General features: G+C 43.6%; 1 protein-coding gene and 1 long non-coding RNA gene across 3 annotated transcripts in view; one reads left to right on the top strand and one right to left on the bottom strand.

The window, feature by feature from the left end:
• CHST9 (carbohydrate sulfotransferase 9) overlaps positions 1–14,404 on the top strand; it is a 243,653-nt gene that overhangs the window by 216,681 nt on the left and 12,568 nt on the right. The window lies entirely within an intron of this gene.
• On the bottom strand, positions 1,009–12,308 carry LOC122470666. Its single transcript, XR_006293969.1, has 2 exons — positions 10,470–12,308; positions 1,009–1,645 (listed from the first exon to the last, which is right to left on the bottom strand). It is a non-coding gene; the product is annotated as an uncharacterized LOC122470666 (long non-coding RNA).

Genomic DNA, 14,404 nt, shown 5'->3' with positions numbered 1-14,404 from the left:
TGAAAACTCATTTTGGATAATCAATACAGTGTTCTTCATCAGAAAAGAATGTGAAATGGAGCACTGTTGAGCATTAATCTTTGCCCCTAAATCCTTCCCACTAGGCACTATAGATTGTGTAATTAAATTGAAATTGAAAATCAAGTCCTTTTTTTTCCCCCCATTAAGCAAGCTCTGAGTTGCACACCAATGTGAGAAATCAGGGCTGGAGTGGATGGAGAGCTCCAGCCTACTGGCCAATCGCCAGCGTGCGTTTTTAGCCCACAGCTATTTTACCACACCTGAGCTCTGAGAACAAACAACTATTTGAGTTCTCTGGAGGGAACGCTGGATTCTTTCCTGTGTAATTCACTGGGGAAATTAGTATGCTTTTTTAAAGTAACTTGTTAACGCAGCTTGTTTACGAGAAGAGGACAAAAATGAGCAGTGATCCGTTTGGCAGCTCCTGTCCCAGAATGGGATGAAAGCATGACCCATTTTTTCAGCTGTCTTTTTGGCAGTTCAGTGCTGCAACAATTTCCTCTCTGAAAAATGCTCCTTCTAGAGATGAAAATCTCCTGTAGGTTTTCTGAATAATTTTTACTATGGGAGATTAAAGATAATGCTTTAAAATGCTACCTCAAATACCTTCAAAAGCCAGTTCAGAATATGGCCGGTACCGAATGGGAATACTGTACGTGAAACCTTTTAACTGAACTTGGAAACTGCCTTCTTATATTGTGGGCAGTTGAAAACTGCAGTAAATTAATACCTTGTGTGTATGCCTTTTTGCATAGGAGATCATTGAAACCCATTGGGAATTAATACACAGCTAGGTGACAAAGAGGGGCTCCGTTTCTTGTGGAGAGGATGTGCATGTTGGAGAGAACATGCACACTCGGGTGCTGGCTGGGACAAAGGCTCACCTTCGCTGCATGCCTGGTTCAGAGAGAGCCACCACCCATAGGTGTGCCGTCAAAGCTGTGCGTTTGCTCCTAGGGCTGTTGGAACAAACTACCACAAACTGGGTGCTTTCAAACAACGGAAATGTATTGTCTCACAGTTCTGGAGGCTAGGAGTCCAAAAGCCAGTGATCAGCAGGGCCACATTCCATGAGAAACCTATAGGAGAGGATCCCTCCTTGCCTCCTTCCGGCTGCTGGTGGCAGCCAGTGGTCCTTGGCGATGCTTGGCTAGTAGCTCCATCACTCTCTGCCCCTTTGTCATGTGGCTTCCTTCCTGCGTGTCTCTTCTTTTCTTCTAAGGACACCAGCTGTATGGGGTTGAGGCCCACCCTAATGACCTCATCTTAACTTAATCACATCTACAAATGCCCTCTTTTTAAATAAGGTCACACTGACAGGCGCCAGGAGTCAGGACGTCCACGTACCTGTCTGGGGGACACGGGTCAGCCACAAAAAGCTGGGGACCTCAGACTGATCCTCAACCCCATCTCTCCCTGTGACCACTGAGCACTTCTGATGTGATCTCCCATCACCCCTCCATCCAGCTCCTCCAATGCCCAGCCCACAGCCCCTGCTTCGGCCAGACCCTCATGGAGGCGCTTGTTCGGTGAGGCTCTCCTGCTCCCGTCCACATTTTCCATTCGTCCTCCATTCTGCTCCTCTCTGCTTCCTAAAATCCCAACCATCCGCATCCCTCCTCTGCTGCAAAACAAAAATCAAACAGAAAGACTTTCCCCACGTTTAACGGTGATTATAACCCCTGCCTGTGCATTATACTCACCCTTGGAACTTTGTTAGCACAAACCCTGAGGCTGCACTCCTACGCCAGCCCAAGAAGCACGGGATCCCTGTTGGGTTCAGACACAGCACAACCCTTAGACCAGACCAAAAGGGGTCATGTGCTTTAGAAGACCCCAAACATCTCAAACACAGAAATACAGGACTTTTCTTTCCTTCTCAGCGTCATATTTTAAAGTTTGACGATCAATGGAGCACACACAAAATATGGGAGCACGACAGGGGAGCACGACAGAGCGGCTGAATCGGGCCGGGTCGTCAGATGCGGTGGGGTTGGGCTGGGGGATAAAAAGCACCCTGTGCCCTTTGAAACCAGAGAAGGAGGGGCTGCGGTAGCCTCAGAGTAGCCACCCCACATCCTCTCGGGGCGGGGGTGGGGAGGATGTGGAGGCAGACAGTGCTCCTGAGTTAAGTGTACTTCTGCCCTTTCCTCTGCTTAGGACACAGGTGGAGTCGGGGGTACGGTTTCGGGTGGTACTTAGAACTGCCTGGCAATCCCAAGGTCAGAGAAGTGGGGCGTGAGGTACGTGACCCATTCCCGCAGTCCCTTCCACACCCCACCAAGGAATCTGAAGAGTCTGAGTCATCTGCCTCCTTCATGGCAGCAGGTCCAGTCTTCCGCCTGAGTACCACTTCTGCCCTGCCTTCCTCCTGAAGGTCCACGAGCCACTCAGGCCTCTGGTGGCAGGTTGGCTCTCAGGGAGAAGAGAGGGCTCCTGTTACCTCCAGGCCCAGAACAGTCCCTCTGGAGAGGCTGCAGACCCTGGGTGGAAACAAGGGCCACGTATCGAGTCCTGCTTACCTTGAAACTTCTAAATATTTAGACACACAGTATGTGGGCCTCCATGCCTACACTTGCTCTGGGCAACACAAATGTTGGGAATGCTTCTGCTCAGATATCTGCGGCTTTACAACTCAGTATGTGATTCTCATAAAAAGCCAAGATTGAACCCTGTGGTCTACGGGATAAAACCCCAACCTTTGAGTATGAATATGAAATCCAAGACCCTGTGACCCCACAGTCCTTTGGACAGCACGCTCCCCACCTCCCTAGATTTATTTCCCATTCTGCTCCTTTATGCAATAATGTTGTGTGCTATATAAAACTGTTCTACCAGCATACTAACCCCTCTTCCTGCACATGCAAAATTTACTCATATTCCAAGACATAACTCAAATGCCTTCCACCAAGCTTTCCTTCATCACGTAGTGAAGAATAATCTCTCCCTCGTCTATGGTCCCATATTATTTTCCAGCTCCTTTGCTACAGATCCTTGCGTTTTCTACTCTATTTGTCCCTATCATGTTTGGTTCATTTCAGTATCCACTGCTAGACCTTGCACATCATAAGCACCCAACCAATTGTTGGTCAATTTAAACCTTCCAAGTCAATAAATTGTTACCCTGGTAGTCAGAGGGACTGCTAAATGCGGGCGGTCCACTCCCCATACACTGGACTGCTCTAAACTGTTGTGTCATTGATTTTTACAAGGCAGGACCCAAGTGTTGTCCTTTGACCTCCCCAGCAAGGAATCTCAGCCAAAAACAGAAGGGACAAGCTAAGAATGCACATGGTCTCTACGAATAATGGTCACACTGTCAGAGGAATGACAGAATTGAAGGGCAGGGAGACCTACACCTATTTTATCTTTATGTCCACATTCCATAACAGCCTGTAGAATGTTAAATGATTTGCTTGGGTCAAGACATGAGCACCTGACTTTTTTCTCAAATGGAAGAATGGCAGCGCCATTCACTGTCACCTTTTCAGTGTAGCATGAACTTTGTAACTTCTAATTTTAAAGTGGGATTACATTACCTCGCACTAGTCTTATCAAAATGGCCATGCACTCAAGGAGACAACTTTGACCTAAAGAGAGTTTCTCACCGCAAGTTCAGCACTAATGGAACTAGTGAAGATCCCATCCCCCTAATTCCCTTTTAGGAGTACCTTCCAGAACCGGAAGTTGTGCTTTATAAAAGCTATCCAATTTATGAGTCTTTCTAAAGAATGCTTGAAAGCAGGACTGAAATGCTCCAAAAGTGGTAGCATGAATAGTGGCTAACAAAGAAGGATTTCTAAAAGATGGTTTTTATCAAAGGTCAGATGGCTTCCTATCTAGAAAATACTCAGGTATAAATGTCACAAAGCTGGGGCTCGCCTCTTTAATTGGAAACCAAGAAAATCAAAATATCGTGTAAGGGTTTCTGAGGAAATAGACAAGACAATGGTCTGTGGAAATCTACCGTTAAAGACAAAGGGAGAATGAGAAAATGGCCCTCGGGTACTTTAAAAGCCTGAACGCTAAGAAGAAAATAATGATTGAGATCAAGAAAATGGCTTATTAGCAACACTGCACGATTTATTAGCAATCAAATATGCAGATAGTTCTCCGCTCACTCAAAATGCCTCTGAATAATTGTGACCAATAATTGTGCTACTCGCTTAGTGTTCCGTGTGTCTTATTTGTCACAGCAAACCTATGAGGATACATATTTTAATCTCCTTATTATACAGGTGGAAACTCAAGCTTGAAAGATTTAGTAATTTTTCAGGTTCTGCTATGCTTAGCACTAAATTAATAATAATAATAATGGTTAGCATCGTTCTTAGGTGCTTAACGAGCTTTCTGTGTGTAGGCACTGGGCTAAATTTTACATCAAATTATCTCATTTAAACCTCATAGCAGTAATCTTGTGCGATAGTTACAAACCCAGGGATTCATGGTCCATTAAGGGAAGTAGCTTGCCCGAGATTACACACCAGGATGGAAGTAATACGACTCTACCCTGTAAGCACCAGCCACGAGTCTATACAGGCACACAGCTGGTGAGTGGCAGAGCTGGAATCAGAATCCAGGTAGAGGGGCACCTGGGTGGCTCAGTCGGTTAATCGTCCGACTCTTGGTTTTGGCTCAGGTCATGATCTCATGGTTTGTGACATCGAGCCCCACATCAGGCTCTGCCTGCTTGGGATTTTCTCTATCTCCCTCTCTCCCTCTGCCCCTCCCCCTCTCTCTCCCTCTCTCTCTTTCTCTCTCTCTCTCTCTTTCTCTCTCTCAAAATATAGGGGCACCTGGGTGGCTTAGTCAGTTAAGTGTCTGACTTCGGCTCAGGTCAAGATCTTACAGTCCGTGAGTTTGAGCCCCATGTTAGGCTCTGTGTTGATAGCTCAGAGCCTGGAGACTGCTTCGGATTCTGTGTCTCCCTCTCTCTCTGCCCCTCTCCTACTCATGCTCTCTCTCTCTCTCTCTCTCTCTCAAAAATAAATTAAAATTAAAAAAAAATAAAAATAAATAAATAAACATTAAAAAAAAATTCAGGTATATATCATTCCAAAATCCTTCCTCTTTGCTGTTGCTCTATACCGATGCCTGTCCTGGAAGGTTTTCTATTAACTAAATGATCCCACTCATGACCACCCTAATCAGCACCCCAATTTTGACACTAATGCTGAAGCAACTGGTTATAAGACCCTAGAATACAGGTATTTATGATGTAATTTGTTTTCCCAAAGCATTTCAAAAATCAAGATAGGCATATACTCACTCTGGGGTTCCTGTTAAGCACTAAATTACTTTTTTAATTACATAAGTGAAAAATCAAGGGAATCTAGTCTAAGAGAAAAACTATCTTTCACCTGAAAAGAGATTATAAACTGAAAAAAGAAAAGTATACACGGGATAGTCTGCTGCCCCTGGCAATATTCCTCAGCAGAGCCCAAGCAAATACCATGGACATAAAACAAGAAAGGAAGTAGAAACCTTTATTCTCACCAACTATAAAATGTTCTTTTATTCCTTTATTTTCCAGAAAAGTACCTTACTTCTAAAAACTTGTTTATAAGTTATTCATTCTTAGTAAAACTGCATCATTGTATATGTGCTCATGGGAGAAAATGTGTGATATTGAAGCTCTGTGCTGAAAATGTAGCATCTCTTGCACAAAAATAGCTAATTTACCATCTAGTGGTTTTATTTTTATTTTATTTTTATGTTTTAAGAGAGAGAGCACATAAGCAGGGGTGAGGGACAGAGAGAGAGAGAGAGAGAGAGAGAGAGAGAGAGAGAGAATCTCAAGCAGGCTCCACGCTTAGCACAGAGCCCAACATAGGGCTTGATCGCACAACACTGGGATCATGACCTGAGCTGAAATATCGGGATGGACCTTTATCCGAGTGAGCCACCCAGGTGCCCCTTAAATTTTTTTAAAGCTCTATGCCCAACATGGGACTCAAACTCAGGACCCCGAGATCAAGAGTCACATCTTCTACCAACTGAGCCACCCAGACGCCCCTTTACCATATAGTCTAAATGAATCCCACTACCTAAGATGCCAGTGAAATATATTCCACGGATGATTTTCCAGTCAATCTGTTCCCCTTCCTTTTCTTCCCCTCTTTGGAGCTTTTCTAATTCTATCCCTCCCTGCTTGCTAACACTTGTAGCTAAAGATGAGTTAACTGGGGTCACTGAAGTTTTTCAACTCAGCAGATTGTATGAGCAAATTGGTTAGCATCATTATAGCAACAGGTGTCAGTGGCCAAGTTCTAGTGACCGGGAGCACAATTAGCAGAGTTCCCCAACTCAAACACCTCCTCCGGTGGAATGTCTGTTTTGCACTTCTAGAGTTAAAGCTTTGATCAAAATGGGCCACAGAGCCAATTTGTCATCGTATTTTAATGTATACTCGAAAACACGGCGGGGGGGGGGGGGGGTTGGTGTATCTTTAAACTATTTTATCCGTATTATTCCTTCTCCTCATGATAAGGAACTAAGGAATCGAGTGAAAACTTGAGACCTTGTGGTAGACAGCCGTAGACCTTAAGTAGTCAGCATTTTGAGTAAAAAGTTGCTGGTTGACGTTAAAAGTTGTGTTTTTAAGAAGTAGTGATCAGGGATCAGAAATATGTTTATAAATTTAAACATGTTTATAAAATTTAAATATGTCTATCTTTGTCAGTTTGAATTTCACTATTTCCAATATTTGGCCATAATACATATTTCTAAAAGCCCAAAAAAGAAACAAATAACAAGAAACGGTCATTAATACTAGGCCAATTCTGCAGAATCTATGATATATATATGGTTTAGATCCCTCAGGGCAGATCACCTGGGTATCCATCAAGAGATTTCTGGAGTGCCTGGGTGGCTCAGTCAGTTAAGCATCTGGCTCTTGATTTCAGCTTAGGTCATGATCTCATGGTTCGTGAGTTCGAGCGCCGTGTCGGGCTCTGCACTAACCGTGCAGAGCATGCTTGGGATCCTCTCTCTGCCCCTCCCCTGCTTGCTTTCTCTTTCTCTCTCTCAAAATAAATAAATAAATTTAAAAAGAGAGAGAGAGAGAGGTTTCACTTTTATTTTGTATAAAATTTTGTGTGTAACTGTATTTTGCTGAGGAAATACTCCTTGGTCCTTGTCAGAATCTCAGGAGTGAAAGAAAGTGTCTTGGAGAGTTTTTCTACCTCTCAGTAGAGAGAGAAAGTTATCCCACTTATTTCCTTTATTATGCATAAATTGAAACCAATTTTGTTTCAACTTTATTTGTAAAGTAGCACTTACCAGAGAACCAATTTCTGGGAAAGAAAAGACATAACAGACAAGTAGTGAAAATTCAGAGTACTGGTAAGGATCATAGTGAAAGCTACCTTGTCTTTATTATCCTTAATGTGGAAAAAGTTATTATCCACAGAATTGTTATGTTTCATTCCATGGTCAGTCATCAAACAAGGAAGGAATAAACAGGATTCTTCACTGTTTCATCACGAGTATGCGCCTTGCTCAAAACGTATTAAAGGAGAGTATTTTCATGATGCTATTACTGAATAATTAAATTAGGCCAATGTTCTGTGGATGTGGAATAATGTAATTTACTATGTTGAATGATTAGCCAATCAGATTTCTCTCATTTTCTAAGGCAATGGATTGACTAAAATGTGACCATAAACAAAATAGATTTTATTAGGCATAATCTACTTTGTAAACAAATGAAATTAATTCTTTGCCTGACCTAAAGCTTTGAAAATGAAAGACCAAAATTGAACACATGCTTCCAATTTTGGTTCTGTTACTAAGATGACACTTAATATAAAAGTTACAATTTAACTTCCCCTCAAGTATTCCATACTTGATACTAAATGACTCTTAGAAATATGTTCATCAACAGATGGGAGCCACTTATGGCCTCATAAACTCCAAAGCAAGTAAAATTATCTCCGCCAAATAGAAAGATTACAAGAAAACCTCATCTGGTTATCTCAGAGATGATTAATGCATTGCATGTTGGTTCAATGGTACAATGAATATTGACACATAATCACCCTTCCTATGAGAGAAATACGGAAGAGACGAATGCTAGTGGTCTATGTTTTTAATCAATCACTAAGCAATTTCAGCACATGCCCTGTGTTTGGAGCTGAGCTCAGTGTGACAGAGGATGTGGAGGTAAGTGCCAGCACAGGCCCTGTTCTAAAGGGATTGTCTCTCTTGAAAGAGAAGACTAGCATCCCTCAAGTGCTATGTGTGGATAACAGAGTGTGTTATTACTTACTTGCGTATTAACTGAACCAGTATAGATACTGTGGGAGTTCGGAGAAGCCGACAATCAATGAAAAGTGGCCAGGGAAGGATCATGGAGGACTTGAAACCAAAGTTATTTAGATTTGATTCAGCAGTAAATAGAATGTGCTGGCAATGAAGCTTTTGGAATTGAGAAATGACCTCAAGAAAATTAGTGTGGAATTTTCTTAAAACCATATCCTGTATTTTCCTTTTTGCTCTGTCTCCAGTGGTACCAGCCACCAATCTCTCTCCAGGCTATTCTGCTTCCACTCCTACCAGGCCCCCAGTCCGTTCTCCACTTAGTCAGGAGAGTGAGTTTTATAAAACGTCAGTTCACATCATGTTATCACCCTGTCCGAGACCTCCGGTGGCTAATATTACACCTCTGATGAGACCCAAAGTCCCTCCTGTGATTTCCACGATCTGATTTTCCTACAAGATATGGTCCCATGCTCCCCTTTGATTTTATCTTAAGTCACTGTGCCCTTCTCGCGACAACCACACGGGTTCCCCCTGCATCCTTCCACCTGGCCAGGTGCATCCCCAGGCGAGGACTTTGCACTCGCTGCCCCTGCCTGAGATGTTTGTCTTAATGACCTCTGCTCCAGCAGCTTCTCCACAAATAGATCTTCTCGAGACGCCCATTTAATGTAGTCTCTCCGTTCTTCCCACAACTCACGCTATGTCACATGGCTCTGCCTCAGCAATTGTTTTCTGGTTCATTTATTTGTTAATTGTTCATATCTACCTTCACCCAAAGAACATAAGTACCATGAGAGCAAGACCCTTGTCAGAGTTGTTTGCCCCAACACGTTTAAGAGTTCGCATATTAGATGCCCGATAAATACTTCAAATGAATGCCTTGCTTAATTAATTCTGCCAGCAGGCAATGGCAGTAGTCTAGGCATGAAAAAATGTGTATAAGTGTTCTATTGATAGTGAGAATAAACACTTTAGATGGAAAAAAATGAATAGAATTTGGTACCTGAGTATGGGAAGCGAAATAACAAATTAAGACAAGATCCCCAGGGTTACTGCAGAAGGGTGAGACTCTCGGCAGAAATAAAAAAGTTGTGGTTAAAAGCCACATTTCGTGAGTATACACCGCCAATAAAGCATGATGTATTTATTCCATTTGATTTCCACAATTCTATTAGGGAGGCCTCAGATGGGAGGTTGAGTCGGCTACCACCGAGTTGCTCAGTTAGATGTCCTATTCCAGTGAGTGACATTGATTTGGCAGAAAAGTATTTGTGTGATAGCCATTGACAGTTGCAAGTAAAGCAGTGTGTGTATATTCATCCAAAACCCACTCTCACTAGTCAGCCTCTCCCTATGGCCTTGGTCCACGTTTCCTTTCACTAAAGCAGACTGAAGTCCTGGCAGGGGTCAAGACAGGCAAACTGACCCTCTGTGCCAATTAGTATAAATATATCTCTCCTCGCACAGGAGGGAGCATGCTCTGAACTGGGGAATCTCAATGGATGGAGCCTGAGTCACAGATGAGGCAAGAGAGTCTTCCCATTGGTCTGAGAACTGGTCTAGAAGTACAAGTCTTGTCTCTGGTGTTCACAGATGAATGATGCTCGGAACTATCCACTTTCAGTTATCATACTGGCTACAGGCTAGTAACTAGTGGCCTTCAGTTATGGGAGACCCTCAGAAAATTCCCCGTGTGGAGCCTGAGACTTCCCCTGTTGGATACATTCTTCCCCTGTTTGGAGAGTAGGTGGAATCAATAAGCTGTGATATTATTTCTGAGCAAGGTACACCAAGATGTGTTTGTTCCTTTCAAGGAGAAGATTACAGAATTGTATTAGGGAAAGGGAGGTGATGATGCCATCTCTGAAGGACCTTCAGAGAATTATGCTTGCTTGCTTTATGATATTAGTGTCTCTATAAATAGGTTAGACAGAAAATCCTGTTCATCAGTGTCTGGATGAGATTTGTGGTTGGATATCAACAGCAGCCCTGTTCCCCCCCTTGGCATCGCTGTTCCTAGGGCTCAAGTAGCTTTGGACTAGTAGGGAATGGGTGGAGGAAGAAGCATTTCCCCAGGTATATGCCACTTCCCGGGACTTGGACTCTGCCTAAAAACAGCAACAGAAAGCGTTGGACGGCCCCCAGCACCACCACCCCCCCTTGGCCAGTGTCACAGTTGCACTTACCCAGGCTGGGCTGCAGATGGCAGGCGCCTCTCTGTGATCCTCCCATGTCCTGTAGGAGCTCAATCTGTACCAGCTCTGGGGGATGAGGTTGTATTGATACTGAAGACTCCCAGCCTCAGGCCAAGGGATCAGGATCAGTGCCGCTCCTACTGGCCTCATGAAGAAAGGGTGACCAAAAGAAAAACTCATGGCCATGACCATTGATGCCTCTTAGTATCCATTTCAGTGACATCTTGAATCAAGTACAGTCATCTTCAGGAGAAACAACTCATTTTGGAAACCCCAAAAGGCTTCAAAATTTAGATTGAAATAATATTCTTAAGATAAAACTGATAAAATTTATCTTAGTGCACAAAGAGATAAGACCTACAAATATGCATTTTGATCAACACTTTGTTTTGACAGAGATCCACTCATTCTGACCCCCTCATATGGTAACTCACTCTACTGCCCCTCGCCTCTCTGTTCTCCTGCTTTGCTATGAGTTTATGTCTTACATTCTTCCTTTGCATTCCTCCTCAGACTGAAATCCCAAAAAGAAATCCGTGTCGGCATGGCCTCAAGATCACCGTGGCATGATCTGGTGCCCATGGCAACTCTCTGTTCCTGGTACAGGGCCCAAGTAACCCATGGTAGCACCAACGTGTGAGGTGCCTGCTCTAGACTGAAAGGGTTGGGCCAGGCTTTGGGGAGGCAGTCTTGAGGAAAGCTGAGTTGTCAAATATGCAGGCAAGTAAGCCAGAGGGGCCTGTGTGTCACTTGAAGGTGCTGACCCAGGCAAATCTGATCTGGGGCTGGCAGATGCTTAACCAAATAAGACAAATGGAATGTGTTCCTGCCAGTGTCACTGTTGCTCGCACAGTGTGGCCGTTCCCAGAACTCAAGTAGCTTTGGACTGGTAGGCAATGGGTGGGGAAGAAACGGGCCCTTGTGTGTACACGGCTTCCTGGGACTGAGTTCTCACCATGCTGACACCCTCTACTCCACCATTACCTTGACTCAGTCATTCTCTTGGACTCTGCTTCTCGTTAAGGCTGATGTTACTTTTTTTTCTCTTTGCCAATAACGAGCCAAACCTCTCCATGTTTTCCAGTCAAGAGCCAGAGGGAAGATGGATAAACAGATTTAGCTAGTCACTGTCCACACCTGAGCAGAGGCTGTTGCTCCACACTTTTTCACTGGTGGCCAGCTAGCCTATGGATAAGCTGTCCTTAAAAAGCAGGTGCTCACTCCTAATTGGTGCCTGTCCCCACCACTTCTTAGAGGAATAGGGCCTGTTGCTGTGGTCATTTCACTCTGAAGTTGGGAAGGCCGGCATTCTGGATGAGCTGTCCAATGTCAAGGGAAAATCAAGAAAGACACAGAGACAGGATGCATTAACATTTTGGAGGAACCAACTATGTGGTCAGGAACTGTACTAGGTACTTTAAAACTGCATTTATCTTATTCTCAAAAAGCCTCCTTTCCTCTTGCCATCAGAGTGTCAGAATCAGAGGGCTGAGATTTTAGGATACATCTTGGGTAAATGGGCCCAAAGAGAACTTTTGTTCAAAGTTGGTTCTAGGTCACGGGGCTGCCTGCCCCAGGCAAGAGAACTCTTACAGCGTTCTCTTACAGAACTCTACGTAGCCTAGTTCGGCTCCATAGGACTAGGTTCCATCTGGTCATAAGGTGCTCCTTTTCTCAGCCTTATTTTATGCATATATACACAAACTCATTGTGAACACTTCCAAAGGGCAAGTGACACTTCCAAAGAACAAGGTGTTGGGATCCTGGACCCCAGCCCATGCCATCACTTCTATTTCAACATGTCCAAGAACAAATATTAGGATTCTCACTTTTAAAATGGGAAAACAGAGAACCAGAATGATAATTGACTTCCTGTCACAACACTGGCTGTGCCTTTGTATATTCTCTCGTCTCTTAATATCTCCTTGCATTTTGGCCAGACTTCCAGCGACTGCCAACACCTGTGGCTCTGCCTGAAGGTGTCTACCCTGGCCTCCCATAGAGCAGGCGAGAGTTGCCAGACCTCTTCCCTTTAGGAGCCATCAACTAAGGCTGATGGGTTTGGTGGGATAACTCTGGAGCTTTGCAAGTTCCCCCAGTGGAACAGAAATCCAGTTCCTACTGTGCTAACTTGCTTAAAAATTCACCCTATGCTCTCTGCCTTCTCTTCCCTACCTTACTTCCCTACTGTCCTACAAGTATTTGTTAGAATTAACTCTAAATTAGCAACTTACACTCACGTCCTTGACTCAAGGTCTGCTTCTAGGGAAACACAAATAAAGACACTGCCCTAAAAGGTGGGGAACCTGGTGCATCTGGCTCAAAATTCTTTATATACTTTATACTTTATGCTTTCGTGATCTATCCAGCTACCGTGTTCCTGGCTTCACAAAAGCTTTCTTCTCTCTTGCACTTTCCTCGTCATCCCATGGAAGCACCCCACCCCTCTCCTCCACTGATCACCCATGTCTCTGACCCTCCCTGGCCCACCCCACGTCAGTTTCCAATTCTAGTGTCACCTCATGGACTCATTTCCTTTGCTTTCTAACCCATACCTGTAACACTACCACCTGCTCCCATGGAAGGAATGAAAGAGGGAAGGAAGGAAGGAAAGAAAAGAGAGAGAAAAAGAAAAGAAAACACAAAAGCATTCCAACCCAGGGCAGCGGGCTCCTTCTCCCCATCATACTCCCCAAAACTAGAGCAAGAACTATCTAGCAACTGCATTCTCTAGAAGAAGGTATTGGAGTCAAGGTTGCCTCCCCCATGTCTCCTCCAGAACTCTCTCATACATACACATCTTTGTTGTTATTCATCTTCAACTCAAGGGGATGAGAAGCTGGTTGACAATTTTTAATTTTTAGAAAACTAAACATTAACATACTGAAGATATTAAGGAGCCATATTTCAAATCTATTAGATATCTAAAATTCCAGTGAAATATCAAAATCCTTGCAATGAAACATCCAATTATTCTACCTCTTTTATTGCAAATTGACTTTATTTGTGACTCTCATCCACACTTGACATGTGCAGGAACACCTAGAAGAAAAATTGTGAGGACCAAACATTCTGAATGCACATTATCATGTTGCAGCTCCTCATTAAAGTTTTGAGTTTCTTTAAAAGGCAAAATGCTTTGCTATTTCTTCCTGGGATGGACATAAAGAACTGGAATGTGTTCCTGACTTCTCCAGACTCACTCCACAGAGTGACTTGGGGCAAGTTATTACACAAGTATTTTTTTTTAATTTTTTTTTTAATGTTTTTATTTATTTTTGGGACAGAGAGAGACAGAGCATGAATGGGGGAGGGGCAGAGAGAGAGGGAGACACAGAATCTGAAACAGGCTCCAGGCTCTGAGCCATCAGCCCAGAGCCTGACGCGGGGCTCGAACTCACGGACCGCGAGATCGTGACCTGGCTGAAGTCGGACGCTTAACCGACTGCGCCACCCAGGCGCCCCATTACACAAGTATTTTTATTTATCCATAAATTTAAAAACAATAGCCTCATTCTCTCAAGATAACTTAGAAGACAGATAAAATGATAAATCTATAAAAGCCCAATGGTCTCCTTGTAGAGAAGCCTTATCTACTTACATACATTGAGGTTATGTCTGTTTTCAGCTTCTGATGGTCTTGCCAAACGAGTGAGCAGCCCTGTTCTTGGGAGAAACTTCCCCCTGATGTAATTGACATTTCACTACATCCTCAGTGCTCATATCTTAATTTTTCTTAGCTTTAACAGGAAAGAGAGAGAGAGAGAGGAATTAAACCCAAAATTGAAAGAACTGGCAAGTGCAATTATAATTTTAGTCCTTGCATGCAAGGTGACTATAGAAATTAGCTTGTTGGCTCAGCTTAAATAGCCTCACTACTGAAACTATTGTTTTGTGTTCAAGCAGCTTAAATGATTTGAAGGTTG

Source organism: Prionailurus bengalensis, chromosome D3 (genome assembly GCF_016509475.1).
Source record: "Prionailurus bengalensis isolate Pbe53 chromosome D3, Fcat_Pben_1.1_paternal_pri, whole genome shotgun sequence".
Lineage (NCBI taxonomy): Eukaryota > Metazoa > Chordata > Mammalia > Carnivora > Felidae > Prionailurus > Prionailurus bengalensis.
Note: the sequence above shows the minus strand (reverse complement) of the source record. Positions and strands in the feature narration are given on the sequence as shown.